This window comes from Triturus cristatus, chromosome 1_2 (genome assembly GCF_964204655.1).
Source record: "Triturus cristatus chromosome 1_2, aTriCri1.1, whole genome shotgun sequence".
NCBI classification, from domain to species: domain Eukaryota; kingdom Metazoa; phylum Chordata; class Amphibia; order Caudata; family Salamandridae; genus Triturus; species Triturus cristatus.
In genome coordinates this window covers 709,643,015-709,666,790 of record NC_140580.1, presented here as the reverse complement: position 1 = coordinate 709,666,790, position 23,776 = coordinate 709,643,015, and the positions used below count along the sequence as shown (strand labels likewise).

At 45.3% G+C, this 23,776-nt stretch overlaps 1 long non-coding RNA gene across 2 annotated transcripts in view; it reads right to left on the bottom strand.

The window, feature by feature from the left end:
- Positions 1-259: 259 nt before the first annotated feature.
- The window catches only part of LOC146867873 (uncharacterized), a 50,430-nt gene continuing 26,913 nt past the window's right edge, over positions 260-23,776 (bottom strand). For both annotated transcript variants that reach the window (XR_014966157.1, XR_014966156.1), the window contains exon 3: positions 260-677. This is a non-coding gene — a long non-coding RNA (uncharacterized LOC146867873). The remainder of the gene's footprint in view (positions 678-23,776) is intronic.

Genomic DNA, 23,776 nt, shown 5'->3' with positions numbered 1-23,776 from the left:
TCACACACCAAAGATATCCTGTACTCAACCTCTGGTAACATGGCACAGAGCAGTCAGGTTTATCATCAGAGGTAATTTGTAAGTCGTTTGCACCAGACACTTACTCAGAAACACAATGAACACACCACAAAAGAGACTCCACATAAGATTGTATACAAATATAGTATATCATACATAAACTCAGATCAAAACAACATGAATCATAAATGCTTTGTACATTCTGCCTGAGTCATAAATATTGTGCATGCAATGCCATTACTCAGATAGTACTCGTTATCCTGGACAATGCAATGCAAAAACGAAATAACAGTAGTACATGTAATGCAAATAAATAGCATACCAATAACAGTAGGTACACATTTGTAAAATATTATAAATACATCATTTCTTTTTATTAGAATGTCACATCGCACATTTTTTGGGTCGAGCATCAGCGCACATGCGCTATCTGCAAGACCTGTTTTACTTATTATACTGAGTGGAATTTCATTGGAATCCTGCCTGCTGTTTTCCATAGGTTCCCTCTTACGTCGGTCCTGTTTTCTGGCTCTTCATTGCTTGGCACACCTGAGACATCACTTCTGTTTCCTGTTCAGGGAGCACCAGCCAACTTCAGTTTCATTACGCTGTAGGAACTACTTTGTTTATTTTCGGCACATAGCGATGCTACGCTTAATCTATAAGTACAAAAAACAGTGGTCCTGAACAAATTATTGATACAACAGAGCAAAAGGCTCTCACTTAGTTATATTATTTACTTATTCACGAGCTAAATAGAAAAGGATTTTTTGAGTAGCTCACAATATTAAATATAACATTCCAACATCAAAAAAAGGGGGGGGGGCAACATCCAAAGTCTAAATCACCATACATTTATTTTCATTTAGGCAATTTAAATTTTAAATTTCAATAATATACAACACAAGGTTGCTCCAGAGGGAACGTGCATAAAGCAAGAGTGCTAAAGGGTGAATGAGTGAGACAGAGAATGATAGAGCATAGTGAAAAAGGAATTCTTTGATTCACGAGAGGATCGGTCGTAATTCACCGTCCAAAGCAAAACCTGGCCACATTTATAAGTTACAAAGATGCATTTATGTAATTAGAGAATTGAAACCAATCAATGGTCTAGCAAGAAAGGAAGTTGCGTGTCGCAGGCGGTTGAGGAGGGGGGGAGGCGTCGACGTTTTGACCCGACTAGGTGGCCTTAGGGGAAATTTGAACCTTGGCCGTGCGGGTCTTCATCAGGACCAGAAGGGCAACCTGAGTGACTCTTAGACTTAATTGTATGCCTAAAAAATTTAAAACAAGGAGGGGGTGATAAGGATGTTGTCCTAAGATTCATTAATAGAAAGAAAGTAAAGGCCTGATAGGCGGCTTACCTGATATACTTCAGGAGCCAATTTTATTTGGTGGAAGCGCAAAGAGGATGTATGCTAATTCCAGACGTCCTTCACGATGTAAGGATTAATGTCTGAAAAATTACATCATTCAATTAAAATAAAGCCTCCCATGCCAAATTATAAGGCTAAGCGTAGGAATGACCATGTTTACCTGGGGTCGTCAGGAACCGTATTTGGTGTCTCTTATGGTGATGGATTAAAGCCGAGCTGTCAATAAATGAAAGAGGGCATTAAAAGGAGGAATTAGTTTCGAAACTCGGGAGCATTCTAGACTCAGGCCCCAAATTATCTGGGAATTTACCTTGAACCGAACTAATCGGTCGCAGAAGCGTCTCACCGAGCTGGCGGCTGTGTATGCGCTCAGCCGCGAGGACGTACATTACCGGGGCAACCGTCAGCGTAATAATGACGGTGCGGGAAAGAGCAAAGAGAGTTGAAAGACTACAGCACGATGCAGCCCTCCGGTAACAATAAGTGTGTTTGAGAAGGAAAGCACTTAGAAACGTTAAAATTAATAATCCTCCAGTGTCAACCAATTTTACCAGAGATTAGGTATAATGTTGTACCAAAAATTAATTAAATTTAGTGTGTGCACAATTGCGATGTCATATACTGCTCTCCAATGAGGTAACACAGTCCCATACAATAATGGTCATCATCGAGGGTATACCAAATACCCAAGTTTAATTAATGTATTGATCTTTAAGTGCCAAACAACATAATTCGCAAACATTGAAAACACTAAAAACAAAGAACAAATTACATACATTTACAGAAAGATCTTTTCATACAATGCATAGTACCACGTCATAACAAAATTGAAGACAAATGGGGGACAATTAAAAACATTAAAGACAAAGGACAAAATACCTACATTTAAGGACAAACCTTTTCATACAATTAACAGTAGTCAAACAAAATTCATAGTGCCGCGTCATAAAATGGGTCGCACCATGATCATCCGTGGTACTAATATGGTAATTATACCATGTCCTTACATAGACCCATAATCATGTTATACTGGAATCCCTATTCAGATAAGGGTGGCGTCTAAATGATCAGTCAGTGCAATAGGCAAGATACAGGCGAGGACAAACAATCGCCTATGTGTATACACTGGATAATTGGAATAGAAATTATCAGAGATGCAGGTTCCTAGCTCCAAGTGAGAACTAGAGTTGATGTGTTACCTATTATTCATAATGGAAACCTGCTTGCTAATTTCCTCAAATTCATTCAACCCTCTCGTAGCCGTGTCTAAGGAATGTAACCATCTGCATTCGCGTTTGTTGAGTATGTCAGCGAAATCGCCCCCTCTAGGCTTGGGCTTTACCTTCTCAATAACCCACCACCTCAGACTTCCCGCATTATGTTCGAAATTCGTGAAATGCTCCACCAGGGGGGCACCCAGTGTCTTGCAACGAATACGGCTGCAGTGTTGCAAGATCAGTGCCGGATCTTGCAACACTGCAGCCGTATTCGTTGCAAGACACCATGGCATGGCACGGGTGAGAGGTCGCTCACCGGTGAAGGATTTTGTTAATGGTCATTTTGTTTCATTTAGCCATGTTCTGCTTTGCATTCCTGTTTTGTATCCTAGTCTCAGAATGTGTAGAATGTACCATTTTTTGTTCTTGTATTTTATTTTGATTGACATGCATGCATTATGGTACGCATCTTTTTAAGTGGTTCCAGCTATTGTTTTTCTCACGCTTCAATCCAAATGACACTTTACCCTTACAAGAGGGGTGTTTTAAGGGGTGTCTCTCTCTTGCCACTGTTGACTGGTTTTAGTCCCATTCAATATATCTTCACAGTTCATGGTGTAGGCACCTGGTGTTTCACATTTTGTTTTTGTAGTGGGTTTTAGTCCCATCTATGCAGTTTGTAGTGGGTTTTAGTCCCATCAACGTAGTTTCCACTGGGTAAAAGTCCCATGTTTTTCTTGTAGTGGGTGTTAGTCCCATCTATGCAATTTGTAGTGGATTTTAGTCCCATCAACGTAGTTTCTAATGGGTACAAGTCCTGTTTCTTTTTTTTTTGTAGTGGGTGTTGGTCCCATTTATGCAGTTCTAATGGGTACAAGTCCCATGTTTTTGTAGTGGGTTTTAGTCCCATCTACGCAGTTTGTAGTGGGTTTTAGTCCCATCAATGTGGTTCTAATGGGTACAAGTCCCATGTTTTCTATTGTTCCCTGCACGTTTCTAACCTCCTCACAGGGGTTCTAATGGGTACGAGTCCCATGTATTCCGCTGTTCTGTGCACGTTTCTAACTTCCTCACGGGGGTTCTTATGGGTACGAGTCCCATGTGGTTTTATTGTTCTGTGCACTTTTCTAACCTTCATTTAGAGGTTCTTATAGGTATGAGCCCCATGTGTTTTATTGTTCTTTACACTTTTCTAACCTTCATTTATAGGTTCTAATGGGTTTGAGTCCCATGTGTATCATTGTATGTGCGTACTTTGTGCACACTCGTTGATTGTCTGCCCGTAGGCCAGATTAGCTGTATGGTTAGCAGTCAACATTTCTTTCCCCTTAACCATTTATTTTGTTCATGCTTGGTGTATATGTTCTATGAACTAGGGCAGTCACCTATTTTGACTTACTCTAAAGAGAGCCCTGGATCACTTTCTATAAATTGTACGATACTTAGAAAAGTAAGAAATTGCCCGGTTTCCTTGAGTGCAGAGCTTCAAAAAAACAAAAAAAGGAAAATATTTTGCTTGTAAAATGTCAATCAAAGTGGTCTTATATAAGCTACTTTTGATGTGTGCACAATTCTCTTCCTTACAGTCAGCTTTAGCTGTCTGAGAGATCTACTTTTACTAAAACTTCAATATAAACATAGAGTGGCTTTGGGAATGCTCCCTGCTCATGATTTACTAGCTGCCTCGTATTCTTGTGAAGTCCTTCAGCCAGAGTATTTTGATCCTATTGTGTTTTGAATCAATAAATTCTGCCCTTCTTCCGGTAATGTCAGGAAGCTATTTTTCTTTCTCTGTATTTCTATTGCATTCGCTCTCTCCCACATAGTTCACAAGCTACAAGTTCTTTCAGCTGTGTGAATGTGTTTCTCCCTGATTAAAACACACCAAAAAAATCTTTGGATTTTCTCTCTTTAGTGGCAAGGAAAACTGTTGCTTTTGCGCTCATAACCTCAAGGTCAGATTATTGTAACAGCCGTAATGTAGGCATTTCTAAGCAACTTCTTAACAGGCACCAGGTTGTCCAAAACCCAGCCACTGGGCTTATGCTCAGACTTCTCCGAAAATGCTCCTTTTCTAAAGTGCTAAAAAAATTGCATTAATTGCCTTTCCATAAAAGGGTTCTTTTTAAACCCTTAGTATTGTTTTTTAGATCCTTCCATGTTACTGGCCCGAGTTGCTTCTGTCACTATAGGTCACAGGGGAGCTTTAGACCTTCAAATTCTAATTTGCTAAAATCTCCTACGTTCAGTTCAAAATCAACGGGAGGCAAATATTTTGCTGCTTTGAGATCCAAGGCTTGGAACTAACTTCCTGATTCTCTTTGTCTCATGTCTAATGGTGCTACCTTTAAGAAAATTCTGAAAATGTGGTTGTTCTCGGAGCCGGATAATTTGTGTCATCGCTTAATTTAACTCAAATTTTTCTTAGGGGGGTGTCTGTTCCTTCAATTTTCTCAGTTTATCTAATTTATTCGGCAACTGTTGATTTGAGGAATGGTGTTTGAACTAGCACAAGGATGCTCTGTTTGACTGACCATGCGCTATACAATACCATTTTCATTCATTCATTCAGATATCCTTGCTACCATACCATATCATTCTACAGTTCCTTCACATGTTCAGCCTCACATTTTTGCTCCATCTCCTAATCCCAGGCACCTCATCTTCTCTCCTGCTCTTCCATGACTGAATGACTTATTCACTGACTAACTGACTCACGACTGCTTCATAGCACGTAGGTTATTTTTGTATTTACATGTGACTGCTTTTCAATATGAGGGGTGACTGATTAAAAAAAAGACAGGAGCAGCACTCAATACACTATTGACTTTCACCATTACAGTCCAGCTTTCGGATATTTATTAAGGCCACAGAAAATAAGCAACAATCGCATACTAAGTGAATATGCAATTATATATGTTGAATCTCCACCCTGTTAACAAGAAGAAGAAGAAGAATATACTTGTATTTGATTTCATTAAAAAAACCATAAAGGGGTGGAAAAACCACCATGAATAAAACTTACAAGGATATACGTTATAATTATTTTTGTAAAAAATATAAAAAGTTAACATGTAAGCAGAACTTTCGAATGGTTTCAAAGCCAGATGTTCTAATACTGCATGAGTTGGTTAACAGGTTCTGCATTGGCCAGGTCTCTTGCCACATTTTTAAAAAAGTTTATGGCTCTGCAGGACAATGGGATAGATGAGCCTGTGAGACAGTGAATCACTACTGCTCTACAAGTTCTTATTTGTTCCTTCCTAAAGAGCTCCCGAAGGCCCTTTTTGCGCGTTTCTGCCAAAGCAGGGCAGATGCATAGTAGGTGCAGTAAGGACTCATCCCAAGCTCCACACAGGCGGCATTCCTTTGATTGCCATACGTATTTCCATTTTGGGGTCAAGTCTTTTGATGGGTATGACCCAAGCCTTAATAAAGTGATTTTTTTTTTTTTCTGGTACGAAAAGTGATCTAGCAGGTAGGATTGGGGTTGCAGCCTCTGGTATGACTGGATCACAGCCCAGGCGTGTTTGTTTTTTGTGAAGGTAGTTTTGTCTAGTAATATGGAATGCCATTTTATGGCGTTGTTGACCAATAACGTGCGAGTGTGTCTTCCTCTGCATCCCGCATCCGCCAATAGTACTTGACTAATGTGCCTTGTTTGTCAGGGATCTTGTTTTTTAGACCATACTCAAGTCGAAGTTGGGCTTGCGGAATGTGGCGGGGGATTGCAAACAGCTTCTTAAAAAGAATAGATTGTTCCAGGTTCCGGCCTATAGCATCCTTACCGTTCAGGATTTCTGTACCATATGAGATAGAAGGCAGGAATTTTGCTGCTATAACCCTTAATAGGTGCCCAAAGGAGCCACCTGCAAGTTTGTTTTTTAAAATTTTGAAGGCAAACTGCAGCTGTTTGGATTTCGTATGACCTTGGGACAGGTGGATCTTGAAGGTGAGTTTGCGATCAATTTGGAAGCCAAGATATTTGTATGAATCCACCTCGGTCAAAGGTCGCTTGTCCAAAGTCCAAGTAAATTTGCGGTCGGTTTTATGATGTTTATTAAAGCGCATCGCCTTCGTTTTTTTGTGGTTGATGGTCAGTTGGACCGAGGTGGTATAGGCTCCCAGTTCTGTGATTAATCGTTGCAAACCAATTGGCGTTTGCGCCAGTAAGACGATGTCGTCCGCGTATTGAAGGTTGGGTGTGGATGTTGTGCCAAGTTTCGGAGTGTCACATTGGATTGACCGAAGGTGCTCATCCAGGTCAGCGGTGTAAATGTTAAAAAGGCACGGTGCCAACACACACCCTTGTTTTAGTCCGTTGAGTGTGTGGATCTTCTTAGTAATGCTGAGACCATCTCCTTTCCTAATCTGGACCCACGTCTGGGAGTACAGATTAATTATAGCCTCCAGCAACTTAGCTGGGACACCCCAGTTGCGCATTTTTGCCCATAGCTTGGCTCTTGAAACCTTGTCGAAGGCCGCTTTAAGGTCGATGAAACATACGTAGAGTGGCCTTGATTTTCTAAGGGCTTGATTGGCCATGAGTGTTACTGCGGATATGTTCGTGAGGGTGCCCATCCCAGCCCTAAATCCGGTTTGTGTTGGAGGAATAAGGTTTTTTCGCACCACCCAGTTCTCTAAATCTACCAGAAAGTTTGGAGCGTAGATTTTAGCCTCCACATCAATTAACGCGATCAATCTGTAATTTGCAGGATCGGAACAAGAACCCGATTTATATATTGGGGTTAGAATACTTCCCCTCCAAGAGTCAGGGATCATGTTAAAAGTTAGAATGTTCGAGAGAAGAGGAGACAAATGATCTGCCCAGAATGGTGGGTTGTGCCGAAACAAGGCATTTGGGAGGCCGTTAGGCCCAGGGGCACCCTCAGATCTTAATTTTTTTATTATTTTCAGTACTTGTTCTTTAAGAATCCGTGGGGGAACGTCTGAATCAGAGGGAGTGTCGTTTTTCGTTAAAGCCGCAATCAGCAATGCCTGGGGGAGAGATTTCGTTATATAGTGATTCAATGTGGGCTCTCCATGTATCCTCCATGATGACCGAGTTATAGTGTTGGTTCCTGCCATTTGTTAACTGGTTGATGATTTCCCAGAAAAGCTTGGAGTCTCTTTGTTTGCAAGAGTGATGGAGTTTCGCCCAGAGATGTTCCTGGAATACCTTCTTGGCCACCATGATGTCTCTTTTAAGGTCTTTTCTGGCATTGGAAATTAAAAGCAATTGGTCTTTAGTAGAAGGTGAGCCCTGTGTTCTTAGTTTTCGTAGTGTTTTGTTCAGTTGTTGTTTTTGAATTCTGAGGCTTTTGGTGAACCATGCTGGCCCCAACGGTTTACCTGCTTTTTTGCCAGTAGCCGGTTTAGAGCATTTTTGATTTAATTCAATGGTGAATGACTCCCAGGCCCAAATGCTGGATGTTTACAAGAATAAGTGATGTCACAACGCGTACTTATACCACGCGTGCCATTACAACACGGGTATTATTACGCAAATACTTTTACAACGACCTACCATTACAACGCAAACGTTTCACACACATATGCCTTTACTACGCATGCCATTACAACAGCATGCTTTGTAAAGGCATATGCATTGTAATGACATGCTTTGTAATGGCATGCATTGTAAAAGTGTTGTTGTAATGGCTGTTTCCCGTTTACAACCTGCGTGTTCAAAATAAAAGCACAGTTTAGATATTTTGCCATTGCTCACTTTCACTTAAAAAAAAATGAGGCATTCAAGGGAATTTGATATGTTCATAATTCTCATGTATCCTGAGATAGAAGATGGAGGGGTCAGAGGTGGAATTCTATGGGATGATTATGTCTGACTCAAAAGGGTTTGTTTCATCTTCTGGAGGATGCTTAAGGTACTGCAGCCCGCTACACCAAGCATTTATGTTTGACTCAAGGCACCTTTAATAATGACTTAAGGAAAGACTTGTGTCTTACTCAGTGCACATCTATTAGCAGCCTAATGGACTGCAGTCTTAATTTGGAAAGGGCCTATTGCAGCTTCTCCTGAGCATGCGAAGGGGGTCTTTAAAAGTTAGTTTTGCCAATGTTGTCTTATGCTTTTATTATATGAACTGATGCACTGTTGTATTTTCACTAGACTTGGTGCAGAAATGCTTAATGGAATTACATATCCTGTTAGCCATCTTTTTTTGATTGGATTTCAGATGTAAGCAAGTCCCTCTCAAATTTCCCTTATGCAAGTGTAGTCTTCCTTAAATCTCGATTATTGGGTTTTGTGTATTTCACATAATTTATGTTTTTCCTAGGCTTACACTTTTCAACTAACTTTCACTTGTTGGAAACATGTTTAATTAGAAAATGTCTCGCAAGAACTTTAAAACTGGAGGGAGGGGTTATACCAATCTTTCCCTTAACGCAGGCAGCAAGCAAAGTTGCTGTGTGTGCTTTGTTTCGTGAAAGGGAGAGAGCAAAACATTTTTACAAAGATATGGAGCATTTCTGCTCTCTCCTTGCGCTGGTGCACTGTGTGCAGCCTGGCGCCAAAGACATCGGATGATGGAGCCTGGGACACGAGAGTCAACAAAAGTAGTGTTCTAACACACCCTTGCAGCTTCAAACTGTTAGGTTATCTTGGACTGCTTTGTCTGTGCAAACATGAGGGATATCCCTACAGCATTGCTAACAGTGCATATCATCATGTTTGAAGGAGTAGCCCTTCACCTAACTGGAAATCAGGCCCTATAAATGTATGCTAAACATGATGATAATAAAAACAATAACAATAGTAATAACAGCAAGGCTACTCATTGTGATCAGTTGGGGATATTTGTTCTGTTGGAGATGGTTTGTATGTCTGCCAACTCTAAATTAGGCCACAAATATCATGACACATAGAATCTTTGTTTTTTTTAAATCAATAACAGGATATCATTTGATAAAAAATGTTTTTTCAATTTTTTAAGGTCAACTGTCCAGATCATGAACAACAACTTCTAGCCTGATGGCCACTCTGCCACAGAAACACCAAAGCCTCAAGCCATCAAAGACACTAGGCATAATACAGGCAGCAGAGTCCTGTCCCCGTTGGAAACATGTGTGCCCCCACAGGACCCCAGTGTCCCCCAGCACCATCAACTGTGGCCACCCCATCATGGCTCCTGTGATCATCACAGCCATTACAACTGCTCTGCAGCCAGGACAGACAAAGACCCGTTGCTACCCAGTCAAGGTAATAGGACCCCTTTGACAGGGCTGGGACAAGACCTGCTGTGGGGAGTCAGGCTCAGGGGGGACTACATATGTTAGGACCATTGGCCAAAACCCGATCGGTGGTGCTGCACAGCAAGATGACCAGTTGGGCCAGATTATATAACCTCTAACGGCCAGTAAGGATTTCCTGAGAGCCCAGAATGAGATCCAGAGGGCCCAAAATGATCTACTGGAGTGGCACATTAGTGTCTATACTTTATGTTTGGTGTGGTGAAAAATGACTTTATATCATTATCTGCAGCAGTGTTCAATTTAGTTGACCTTTATAGTAGTCAAGTAACATTTGCTGCCACTGTGGTTCCAAATGGCAGCTCCACAGAAACAAGGCCCTGTTGCCCATGAGGCTACCTCACACAACCTCCCCAGTTGACACTCAGGCCTCGTCTGTGATCTTTAGAAGGGGTCATTCATCTGGATAATTGAGGACAACATGGAATGACCCACCGCCAACAGACTCAATAAGAAAGTCTTTCTGTGAGCGTCTGGACTATTCATCTAATCCACCTTGCGTCCCATATTTCCAATCTACTCGTGGACTGTTACATTGCAATACAATAGGTCTCGCATTTGCGAGAGTTTGAGCTATCGGCATTGTAAATGATGATGCTTTTTATTTATATGTTTAGAAAACCTGCAAGCGATGCATAAACACGCACTTGGTACTTATAGTCCTTGCTTACGAGAAGCAAGACTGTCAGTAAAAGAGGCGCAGTTACTGCCAGCCTTGCTTCTTGTAAGCAACGACTATAAGTACAACGTGAGGATTTACGCACCACTTGTAGGTTTTCAAAACATATAAATAAAAGGCATTGTCATTTACAATGCCAATTGCTCAAACTCTCACAAATGCATTGTTCTATGCGTTCAGTCTATCAATTAATCAATAGATTTCTAGACAGATTCTGGCCCCCCATGAGGGTATCCAGGTACTGAGGGTGAGCGGCAGAGAGCATTTATGACTACATTTCGAGTGCCTAAACTCACCAGTAACTGACAAGGCATTCAATAATAAGCCACGCGTATCTATGCATTTGCAGATAATGACCGATACTCCGCCCATTTCTCTGCACATGACTGGCTTGCACCCTGCCTGATCTCCAGCTATAAAGTTCTCTGTACTATTGCTTTATTTGTGGTTCCCTGCTCTAATGAGTTAATTCTCGATTCTATTCTCGTGCTATTTGTGTTGTGTTTTCGATGGTGGCTTGTGTTTGGTTCCAATTAATGATGTCACGGTGATGTTTTGTTTTTAAGTTGGCATGAAACTATTTTTGAGGAGTGTGGCCAGGTTCTTTTTTTATTTTTCTTTCGATTGCAAACTTTGGGTTGTTACACAAGAGTTGCTTTAGCCCTTTAAAATATCCAGTCATTCGAATCTCAACTCTATTTACAAATGTAGTATCTGCAGACAGGTTATTTGTGTTTGTTCTTATACACCGCATGTTCCGTGAATATAGTCTTCTGATATTGCACTCTGAGTACATTGTCAGCTTCTGTTCTCCCTGAGCACATTGCTGTCTTATACCCTGTCCTGTGTGTCCAGGATACATATCTGTGCGAGATACTCTTCATTTTTTGTATATGATAGGGGTATTTGATATCATCCCAACGTGCACTTTTGAACATTTATGTCTATTTGGCTCTCTGTGTGCACTGAGAATGTTGGTGCCTGACACTTTTGTGTACATTGTGAATATGGATGGGCGATGTCAGATTTACTGCACTGTGAAGTTTGGTGTGTCATAATGGTTCTTTGTGTATTGTGAAAATTGATGTCCGATCCTGCTTTGAGCATAAACTGAAAATATTGTTGTTTGATAGCAGTCACCGGCGCTGGGTGCAAACAAATGAGACGTCAGGCTGGTAAAAAAGATCAGAAGCACAGGCCAACGAACCAACATGGCGCGTGGCTGAACTGAAGACATCTCTCTGACTCGATCTTCCAGGGCTGTTTTATGACGGAAGCTTCCCTCAAACGCAAAAACAGCCCCTTCCCAGGCTTTATAATGCTTCTGTTTTTGTGCTCATTAGTGTACGCTGTAGCGATGAAGTCTGTAGCCAGGATGTAGTTTTATTTAGATTTATTGAGTTAAGTTACAGGTAGTTGAGTTGTAGAGATACAGCGATACAGTCCTACCAGGAGCAATCTGCTTGCTGCTCAGCCCATACTCTAACTGACACACTCAAGCATCCAGGCACCCAAACATTCCACTCAAGACACTCACACCAACATTCCATGCATCACATTCACACTGGCTGAGCAGCTAGGGAGTAAGAATCCAGATAAATGCAACACAGGTTACTACATACCTTCCCTTCATCTACAAAACAAAAATCAAAACCACCAAGAAGAGGAGGTTCAAACAAAGGGAACCGCAAGAAAAATAAAAATGGAAAAGTAGAGAAAAAGAGAGAAGAAAGTGGACCCAAAGCGTGAAAGGATCATAGCAAAGAAACCAAAGAAAATCAGGTGTGAACAAAGAAGAAAAAACAATTAAGGTATACAAGAGTAAGTACAATAGAAAGAGAAAAGGAAATAACAGGTTAAGATGGAAGTACAAGAGAAAGGAAAGAGAATACAGGAAAAATATACAAGAGATGTAGGAAAAGTAAATGCAATAAAAATAAACAATGTAGAGGAGATGCAAAGATAAATATACATAAAATATATATAACCCACCCATTATCCTCCAATAATTTTAAAAGAAAACAGAATTTATTGATTTAAAACACAATAGGATCAAAATACTCTGGCTGAAGGACTTCACAAGAATTCCGAGGAAGCTATTAAATCATGAGCAGGGAGCATTCCCAAAGCCACTCTATGTTTATATTGAAGTTTTAGTAAAAGTAGATCTCTCAGACAGCTAAAGCTGACTGTAGGGAAGAGAATTGTGCACACATCAAAAGTAGCTTACATAAGACCAATTTGATTGAAATTTTACGAGCAAAATAATTGCCTTTTTTTGTGTTTTTTGAACCTCCGCACTCAAGGAAACCGGGCAATTTCATACTTTTCTAAGCATCGTACAACTCTGTAAATCTATAGAAAGTGATCCAGGGCTCTCTTTAGGGTAAGTCAAAATAGGTGACTGCCCTAGTTCACCACCAGCAAAGAACTGACATACCGAGCTTTTACGCAGCAGCAAATCTTAGGCCATATGTAAAACAAAATAGGACTTGTGGTTTCCTAATTGAGATTTTTACCAAATCGCAATTAGGAAATCACAATTCCTAATATAAGAAAACGTACAAACTTCAGATAGCGATTACTAATGGGGCGCAAATAGACCTACTCATTTTTTTTTTAACACTCTTTATTAGTGACTGCTGTACGTCATGTGCAAAATTCCGGTTTCCGCAGCTTGGCGATAATTTGTTTCTTGCTCGCGCTGTAAAATGATACATTCTCGCGCGCGCGCGATCGCCTTACCTGATTCCCTGCGTTCGCCGACAAGTTTTCTTGATCCGGTCGCGTTCTCCATGAGATGTTGTATTGTTTTTAGCCATTTGCGCTGTCTCGCGACAGTTCGCGCCCGCAGTGACGTCATGCGTCGCGCGATCACGTCTTTCTTCTCGCGATCATGCACCGCGAGAACAACTCAAAACAAGATGGCCGCGCCCGCAAGCAGCCACATGGGTAAGTTGGCGACCCGCAACCATGCAGAAAATCGCGCGAACATGCCGGAAAAAAACTTCCGCATCTTCGCGATATTTCTGCTTGTTTGCGATAATTTTAAACATTCTCGCGATAATTTGCGAAGGTTAATTCCGCAAATTCCGCCCACCCCTAGTGCTTACAACATATAACCATGCAAATACAGTCTTTTTGGTTTTCTTCCCTCAGGTGTCATTCATCTCCCCAGACATTTGTATCAATCCAATGTCTCCCATCTTGCATTAGAGGGGAATCCTACATATTGCATTATTACCCAAAAATAGTGCGTTTATTAAATTCAACCCCCAACTTGTCCCCATCCCCCCCTCTTATCCCACCCTAGCCCTCTCCTGGTCAGTCAAACTGTTGCTGCATTCGCAATAACAGGGAAGTCATTATGAGAGCAATTGCTTCGGGGGTATCGCGTACTGGTTCGAGTCACAACCTTCCAACTCTTCAAGTCGTACCGGCCCAAATAAACTCGCACTGATTGTTTTACGATGACGTAGTGTCCGGTGTGTGGGCCAGGTCCATTGCTTCCAGTGCTATTAGTGTGGCCTCCCATTCTAGGGAGATATGTTGCTTCCTCAGCCCTCTCTCCTCCTCCCTCCTGATGGTCACCCCCTCCGCCCTGCCCGACTGCAGCATTTCAGCCTGCCATACCGTGACCGCTGGACCTCTGGGGGATTTCCATCTCATAGTGATCGCCCTAATTGCTAAAATGAGGGCGAGATCCACAAACCTGAGCTGCGCCTTCTGAACTTTAGATCGTTTGCGAAGGCCCACCAGACAATTCAGGGCATCGTCTGGGACCGGTAGGTGTGTTACTGTAGCTAGGGAATGCCGTACCCCTTCCCAGTATTCCCGCAGTCGAGGGCAGGACCATAGCATGTGGAGAAATCCTGCTTCATCCTCTCTACATCTGGGGCAGCTATGGGGTGAGTCCGGGAACATACAATGGAGTCGCTTCGGTGTGAGGTATGATCTGTGCAGCACCATTGTCTGTATGAATTTAAGCCGCACATTGCGCGACACTTTTTTGGGATGCTCCAGAATGCATTTCCATGCACGGTCGGTGAGTTCCACCCCTGAGTCCATCATTCATTGCTCCCTAAGGGAGGTGAGAGCTGTTGCCGCGTGTGTTCGTACTCCAGTATATAACCAACGCTCTAAGTGTCTCCCAGGTCCCATATAATAGAGGAGGTGTACTAAGGCGTGCTGTCGGGGCTCAGTCCGCTGTGGGGCCCAGGTAGCTCTGATATAGTGTGTGGTAGCTGCATGTAAGAGATAAAGTCTTGGTGGCGCCCCCGTGACTTGTAGGAAGGTATCGTGGTCTATCAATGTGCCATCCCCAAAAAAGGCTCCCACCTCATCTATCCCACTGTCCATCCATGCCTGGAGTCTAGTCTGTGTGAGTCTCCCCTGTGGCGTGGGCATGCCTAACAGGGGTATATTCCCGGCGTATGGGGTTGCTACCGATGTGTAAGCCAGGGCCTTCCTCCAGCATACCAGGGCAGTCCTCAATAGTGGGGGGCAGTCAGGGGGAACACGAGCCCTCGGCAATAATAGGGTGTGTAGCTCCCCTCTGTGCAGCCTCTGCGGTGTAAACCCAATCTCGCCAAGATTCCTCCCCGCCGTCCAATAGGATAGCCACTGGAGTTGACTAGCATAATAGTATCCTCTGAAGTCCGGGACTCCCAGGCCACCACTCTGCGTCCCCAGCTGGAGCTTCCTGAGACTTATCCGTCTCCGACCCGAACCCCATATAAGGGTGAGCAACAGACTGTCGAGCGTCTTAAAAATGGATTGTGGGAGGTTCACCGGCAAGTTCACAAAGTAGTAAAGCAGACGAGGCAGCATCACCATCTTAGCAATGGTGATCCGTCCCATTACTGAAAGGGGCAAGGAAGACCAGAAGCCCACACTAGCCCGGAGCCCCGTTATTGCCCATTGGATATTGCCATCTATCTGGTCCTCCTGCGTTCGATATACCTGTATACCAAGGTATTTAAATGTAGTGGGAGCCACCATGAAGGAGTAAGTGCCAAATCGCAAATGAGTTACGTGTGCTGTTTCTTGGAAGAAATAGCATGTCGATTTGTCGGGGTTGATAGCCAGGCCCGATAGTCGCTCAAACACCGCAAATGTGTCCGGGAGGGGGGCCGCATCAGCGGTAAGGTCTCGTAAGTATAGTAGCATGTTGTCTGCATAAATAGACAGTAAATGGTAAACTCCGTCGATACAGATACCAAGTTGGGCAGCCGACCGTCGGAGTGCCAGGGCTAGCGGTTCTAATGCCAGCACGAACAGCAATGGGGACAGAGGGCATCCCTGCCTTGTGCTGCGATGAATGCTGTAGGCCTCAGATATATAACAGCCCGTACGGGCCCTGGTCGTCGGGGACGTATATAACAAACGGACCCATTGTAAGTATGTGTCTGGGAACCCAAAGCGGCGGAGCGTTGCAAACATAAAATCCCATGAGAGGGAGTCAAACGCCTTCTTAAGGTCCAGTGCAATACATCCAGCCTGGTGGTGAGTCCTTGGGATAGCCTCCATAATTGCATGCAACCGTCTAGTATTAAGGGAAGTGCTGCGGTTTGGGAGGAAACCACACTGGTCACCATGTATAAGTGCAGGGAGGTGCAGTTGTATGCGGTTGGCGAGGGCTTTACTCAGTATTTTGTATTCAGTAGCCAACATAGAGAGGGGTCTATAGTTTGACATGTCCAGCACGTCTCTCCCCGGCTTGGGGATAGACATAACCAGTCCCTGCATCGTAGAATCTGGTAAGCGCCCCATCTCCATAGCCGTCTTATAGACGGCCTCCAGAGTGGGCACCAAGGACTCCGCATATGTAAGATAAAACTCGACCGGGAGACCATCAAGCCCTGGCGTTTTATTACGGTTTAAGCCTTTAATTGCGGTTCGGATCTCCTGTTGGGTGATCGGTCCATCTATGTTTTTCCGTACTTCCTCCGAAAGGGTCGGGAAAGGTAGGTCTTGGAAGAAGTCGGCAATAGAGGAGCCGTCTACCGGGGAGGGGGGTCCATAAAGTTTACCAAGGTAGTCTCTGAAGGCGGTGTTTATTTCTGCCTGTGTATGGACTACTTGGCCCGTCATAGTGCGAATGCTAGCTATAATCGGCGGGTCGGGTCTGTCTCTGACCATGCGGGCTAGCAGGGTGCCTGCTCTGTCCGCATCTACATGTTTACGCTGCAAGTAAGTTTTGTGGTCTATTACTCTCAGTGTTTCTAGGGTTTCCTCATGTTCTATGTGAGCGGATTGCAGCCTTTCTCGCTTTGTAGGGTCTGATATCACTTCCCTCTCCAGGGCATGTAGCTTATTCTCAATATCTTGCAGCTTCTGGTGTGTCTCTTGGCGGGCCCCCACCAATTGTCCTATAGTCGCACCTCTGATCACTACTACCTTCAGAGCATCCCATTCTATCAAGCGCAATGTCGCAGTATTCCAATTATCGGTTAGGTAATTAGTAACCGTGTCAGAAAGTGTCACGCGGAAGGGGGCATCTTCGAGCAGGTATGGGTGTAGTTTCCAGGTGGGCACCGGGGTAGGCACCACGCCCCACTGAAGTGAGTTCTAAGGGACTATGGTCAGAAAAAGTCTTAGCTAAGTATGTGGAGCTGTGTATTTTCTCAATAAGTGAGCTGGAGCAAAGAAACCTGTCGATTCTGGTGTGCAGGTCATGCACCGGGGAGTAGTAGGAGTATTCCTTGTGTGCCGGGTATCGACAACGCCACGCATCCGAGAGTGTCCACCCACCTACCCACGTGGTGAAGTGGTCCGTGATCTTACTAACGGTCGTACCCTGGAGGGGGGCGTGTGATATGTCCTGGCCAATATCAAGCACTAGTTCCAGTCCCCGCCCTACACCCAGGGGATTCCTACCCAGTCAGCCAACACTCCACTCAGTCGACCTAGAAAGCGGTCCTGGTCAAAGTTAGGGGCATAGATACTCCCAAGGACCACCAGAGACCCATCGAGTGTTCCCTTTACCAGTATGTGCCGTCCCTGATCGTCTATCCGTCGTTCCAGTGGGGCAAAGGGAACCCCATGACGTACCCAGATAGTCGCCCCTCTAGCAAAGGCAGAGTAAGTCGTGGAATATAGGGTCCCTCTCCATTTTTTCCTCATTTTCTGCGTTTCAGAGTCAGTGAGGTGAGACTCTTGGAGGTATGCTATTTGAGTCTTGCGTCTGAGTAGGAATGCGTGTATACGATGTCTTTTCTGCATTGCCCCCAGTCCCCTCACGTTCCATGTAAGCAGGTTGTACGATCCTATCAGCAGCAGTCCCCAGCATTGTCTCGTGTAAGAGCGGAGCGTATCTCCGCGTGGCCCTAGCGAGGCAGTACCGACCAGGAGACCCTTTTCCCCAACAACTTGAACAAAACGTGGCACAACGCCTAAACTGCGTTGGGCCCAACAATAGTGCACAAATGGTACATAACGATTAACAGTGCATACGCCATGGGGGGGTAGCTAACTCTGCATCCAAACATATTTCCTTAGATGGCCCAGTACTCAGTGGCTCAACGGTACCCTGTCTCCCGGGGGGGGGGTAAAAAGAAAGGGTTGCAGGGTAAGTGGGGTGCCAACATTAGCGTGTGTAGGATATCAGTACATATCATATAGTTCCCCCGTGAGCGTCAGACACGTAAGGGTAGGTCACAGCTATATGGATACGGTGGCAGAGTCCATGGCCAGCAACGCACCGCTCAATCACCAACCCCAGCATCCCACCAGATCACCCAGCAAATTATCATTTTAGGAAAGGAGATAGCAATTGCTCAGTTGCCGGGTGCTTGCCCGCCTTGCGTTAAAGACACTAGTAGGAGACTCAAATGTCAGTGTTCCAGCTTTTCGCCTTATTCATCCATCAGGTCGTCGGCCGCTCTCGGCGTGATGGTATGGAAGAGTATAACACTATTATCGGTGTCAGAATGAACCGTGCCATCCTCCGAGTCCGTGGCGGTCTTGTTCAAATCATCGCGGAAGGAGCCGGCCACCGACAGCGCCCCCTCCCGCTCTCTCCGCTGCTGCTCTCGCGAGGGCCCTGCTCCGCCTCTCCCGTCTTTAGTGCTCTCTGATCTTCCAGAGGTCCGTTGTCAGAGCTTTTCCAAATCCTGTGAGGTGCTCTCCATGCCTACCGCCTTACTGGGACCGATGCCCATGACCTCCATCCACTCCTCCACATCCGCTGGGCTCTCAAAGAAATGAGTCTTCTTGTTGTGCAGCACCTTGAGGCGTGCGGGGTAGAGGAGTGCATATTTAAGCTGTGCAGTCTGCATCTTTTTCTTTACTGTCTGATAGGACGGCCTCTGTCTCTGCACCATCGCAGTAGAGTCCGAGTATAATGAGACACGTTGGTTTTCGTACTGTATCAGTGTTCGTTCCCTAGCCTTCTGCAGGAGCATGTCGCGGTCTCTATAATTGAGGATTTTAACAATTAGAGGTCGGGGCAGCGCCCCAGGCCTTGGCTGTCCCGTCGGTATTCTGTGTGCTCTCTCTACACAGAAGTAGGGTGAGAGTCCCTCCGGGGCTACATGTTCCCGGAACCACGTTTCCATGAAGTCAGCCGCCTTATTCCCCTCACAGCGTTCGGCAGCCCTATGACGCGGATGTTGTTGCGCCGGTTTCTACCTACCGCATCCTCCACACGGTCCAGGAGCGAGGTAACCTGCTGTTGCAGCCGTTTCAGGGAGGAGGAGTGATCAGCCACCACAGGTGTAAGGTCTGCAAGGGATTGGCCATGTTCTTTTACTGCATCCGCCAGTTTGGCGTGATCTGCCTTCAGCAGTTGCAGCCCCGTGGTCAACATACCCAGTTGGAGCTCCATTGCGGCCCTTGAGTCCCGTATCTCCTGCAGGATGAGGTCCAGCTTATCCGGCGCGCCCTGCGCGGCAGTCGCCACGGACGCTCCCCGCAAGGGGGTTCCATCGGCCCGGTCCGGTACCATGGGGGGGGCCGCTAGCCCGCTGGTTCTCCTTAGTCTTGGTCCTTCCCATGGCTTCACACCTCCACCTCCTTCCCCGGCGGATCGACCTCAAAGGTGATCCAATAGGGCTTCTCTCCCACTCCCAGGACAAATGCCGCTCGATCTATCTCCTCAAGTGGGTATCGGTGGAGGGGGGGGCCCCGGCTCAGCTTCCAGATCAGCTCCGGGCCCCAGCCCGGCAATAGAGGCGCCGACCTCTCCAGCAGAGAACCACACACCATGGCCACCAGGGCCGGCCAGGTCCTCCTTCTCTCGTCTCTCTCCTCCCACGAATTCCCGCACGGCCACCACGAACTCCTGTCGCGGCCTCCCGGTGAGTCCCCGTGCCGCTGCTTTTGTCCCCTAGTCCGCCGCACCCCATGAGAGAGGGCTTCGTCGGTTATGGTCTCGAGGGGGGGAGACGATAGCCGGGTACCACTCCAAGGCTCCCCATTCGCAGTCCCCAGCTGGCTTCACCCTCGTAGCTCCAGGAGGGTCAGGGGGGGGCCGAGGGAAGAGGGGGGGTTCCGTATTGACACTCTCTGGTTCGTGCGGCCTCCTACCGCTTCACAGCCTGCTCCTCCTCGCTTCCTAGGTGCTTGCCTCTTCTCCTGTTCTGTCACTTAGGCGCCCGTCAACAGCTCCCGGTGTAAGGGGTTACGTATTTGGCCCTCAAAGCTCAGGCGTACACGAGACCTCCTCCTGGCGCCAACCAGCGCAGATGTCCCGCCTCTCTCGCTGCCTCTGTCACCACCGGCCTAACTCAGTCATCAAGGCTGGCGGCAGGGGAAGAATTCAGTCGTCCCAGGCTCTATCACGAGGGGGGGGGCACGTCCTTGATAGAATCAGGCCGGCCGGCTTCGCAGCCCACCTCCTCTGGCCGCCGCGCGCTCCGTCTTGGCTCACCTCCGCACTCCCATCGTCTCCCGGCAGCCCCCCACTCCCATCCGGAGCTCCTCGTCATCTGGCAGGGCCCCCGGGTCTTTGGCTGTCTCTCTGGGTCCGTCCGGCCAGCTCCGCGTCCAGCGCAGGGGCTCAGGGAACTAGACCTCAGCATCTCCATTCGGCGGCCCGCCCCGCACTCCAGCCCTCGGCTCCCCTTTGCGTCACAGAGCAGGTAGGCCTGTGTTCCCAGCGGTTGTACCTCCGCTCCTCTGCAGCCTTCGCGCCGATCACGCCGTCACCGGGGGTTGAGGACATCTGCCGCTGCAAGCCCCCCGCAGATGGAGCTGTGAAAACGGCTTGTAAGTGTTGATTCGCCCCGGGAGGGTCCGGAGCTCTACCGAGTCAGGTCCGCCATTGCCGGCGGTTAGCCACGCCCCCCCAAATAGACCTACTCATGAACCTTAAAGAGGTAGGTTGCAATTTGCGACCCATTAGGAATATAAGCCATCACAGGGAGGGTGGCCTGCTGGGGTCTGCAGACCACCATGTCTGTTATAGCTTATTAATAAATAGAGCCTGTTTTCCTTAAAGTGAAATGGGATGCATTACAAAACATAAAATGAAACGTTTGTGGTCCCTTGGACCACTGCCTGCTCTTAAATATATTTGTTTCAACTTTCACAAGGGGTAAGGTGTCCCATAGGGACCCCTTCCCATTTGCCAATGATTGCCAATATGCAAATGATTAACACCTCCCTTGAGGTGTCTGTAAATAAATGAATGTTTTGCAACCATAATTCAGTCACAAACCATTCATACATGGCACTGCAATTCGGTATATGGAAGGGACGCACTAAACACGTCCCTTCCGAATACCAAATTTCTAAACATAAATCGTGATTTTGTAACATGTTACTGAATCGCAAATTGTGTTATGTACATATGAAAATAATTTCTGTGGTCGTAAATGGGACGATTTTTGAATAGGGACGTTTTTCCCGAAAGCAAAAGTTATTTTCTACATATGGCCCCAAGTTCCTCAACCAGGAAAAGTGAAGTAAAATGTCATTGCTCTACGGGGCAGTAACGTCTCCCTTGCTGGCCCTGGTTGAGTGCGTCGGATACACACATTTACCTTACCAGTGTTCCTAAAGGAGCGTTAGCACACTACATCAGAGAATCATTTCTAAATCATACTGTCTGTAAATGAATTAAAGCCCACAGGTAAAACAAAAGTTTACAAAGTCCAACAGGCTGGATAATAGATGGTCCCTTACTTGGAAGGCTGGGTCGTCATACTCACTTACACACCTAGAAGGGGTCCTCTCTTTGATTCGAATGCCACTCGTTTTTCCGTAAGGGCATTTCTGGAATGTTGTTGAAGATTTGCCCTTGTATAAATTCCTTTCAAATGCGTTCTATTATTGGTGTAAGCACTGTTTAAGTAGTGTGGCGCTTTTATTAACAGCCTTTAATGGTTAAGGCAGTTTGCCTTTTGTGGGCAATCATTTTTATATCGTTCAAAAATGTGCTATTAATATTTGATGCTCGAACCTACCCACAGGTATGCTATTTTTGTCTCCATGGATTGCATTTCTTTTTCCTTTGGTGACAACGCTTCATACATGGTATCCTTTTGTTGGTTTGTAGCTAATCATCCCGTTTTTTTAGGTGTATTTCATTAAATTGGGTTAGGAGTTTATGGGCAACCACTTTTTTATCGCCATGCATTATAAAAAACCAGAACCTGAGGGAAACAAAAATATTCCGAACAGCCAGAGGCCAGGCTGATCCCGAAATACCAAATGAGGATCCAGGACGATTTCGGCGCGCTGCCTGACCTGTGATCGGCGTTTTGCTATATGGCGGAACTAGTATAGACAGAAAATATCCGTTGCTTTAAAAACACGATATCCATGACCCTGATGAAGCCCTTGCGTCACAGGGCAGCTTATCTTTGAACCACCTGTATTCGTGTGGAAACCAGTTTGCATTTATCACCGCCCTGCCGCAAATCGGAGATCTAGTTGCACCTTCCTGGGCTATTCTTTTTAAACACCGCTAAATGCATTTAATCCTACTTGATCCGCGGGACCAACACTTATAGAATCCTTCCTGCCATAACCAGTCGCCCGGATTGGACAAGCGGCCAGTTGAGTCTCTGAATATATATACATCCATCCAGTGAAGATGTGCACATAAACCCATATTGTTGCGGATTTAGTTTTAAAGTTTGGTTCATGTCCCCCACTACCTATCTGTCTTCACCGTGATGAAGGTGGGGCCCAGTTTTGGGTCTGATTCCGAAACGCGCGTTGGCGTTTGAACTTTCGGCATTTCTCACTCTACAATATCTTTATCTCCTAACTGGATGATATATGAGTTAACCACCTAGATGATCTCATCTGGAAGTTTCTCCACCCAGACCGTTATTTGTTAGCGTGATTGCTGACGGAATGAATGTATGTGTGTATGAATTTAGTGATGTGTGGGACATTGAAAAACATTGTGTATAACTGTTATGTAGCATAGCCGTTGTTTTTCATTATTTAATGTTTTTATGTGTATAATTTAAAAAAATCTTTTGAAAATGCCGTATCCATAAAAATAAATAAGAAATATATTTTTCTATCTATCAATGTTGTGATGTCATTATGTAATCAATTTGTCCATTCAGCTCCAGTTAGTGTTTGTCTTATCTAGGGACCTTTGTTTTAGGCCCACTACTATACAAACTTGGCGGGTGTTTCTCTTAGTTGATTTTGACCGAAATACCAAAGACCAGCGTAATGCCATCCAGTGGCGTAGAAAGGACAGGTGGTACCTGGTGAGAAAAATTTCTTGTCACACCCCGCTTGACAAAATGGCAAAAAAACATGTGTTTAAAACACGTATTTTGGCCATTTTGTCACCCCCTCAGTGATGGCACTTGTCACCCCGGCTTGACAAAATGGCAAACACATGTGTTTAAAACATATTTTGGCCATTTTGCCAGCCCCCTCAGTGATGACACCTGGGGCGGCCGCACCCACCGCCCCCCATGCCACTGATGCCATCACTAGTCTGTGAGTCGCCGATCAAGCATGAAGGATTGTCAGGGTAAGAAGCAGTAGGCAACAACAAGATTTTAAACCAACCCGGTATCAAATGTACACTTTTCCAAATAGTTAGTAACAAGAAAGCATCATCAACACTCTCCAACTGCTCCACAGTGAGTCTTTTGAAAAATACCCAAGCAAACTCGCCATATTGCAAGAGGCAGTCATCAGTATGTTGCCATCGAAAGAAAACGATCCAATAAGCCTTAAAAAACATTAGGCTCGATTTCTCCTAAAAAATGTGGTCGATCAACCACACAACCTAA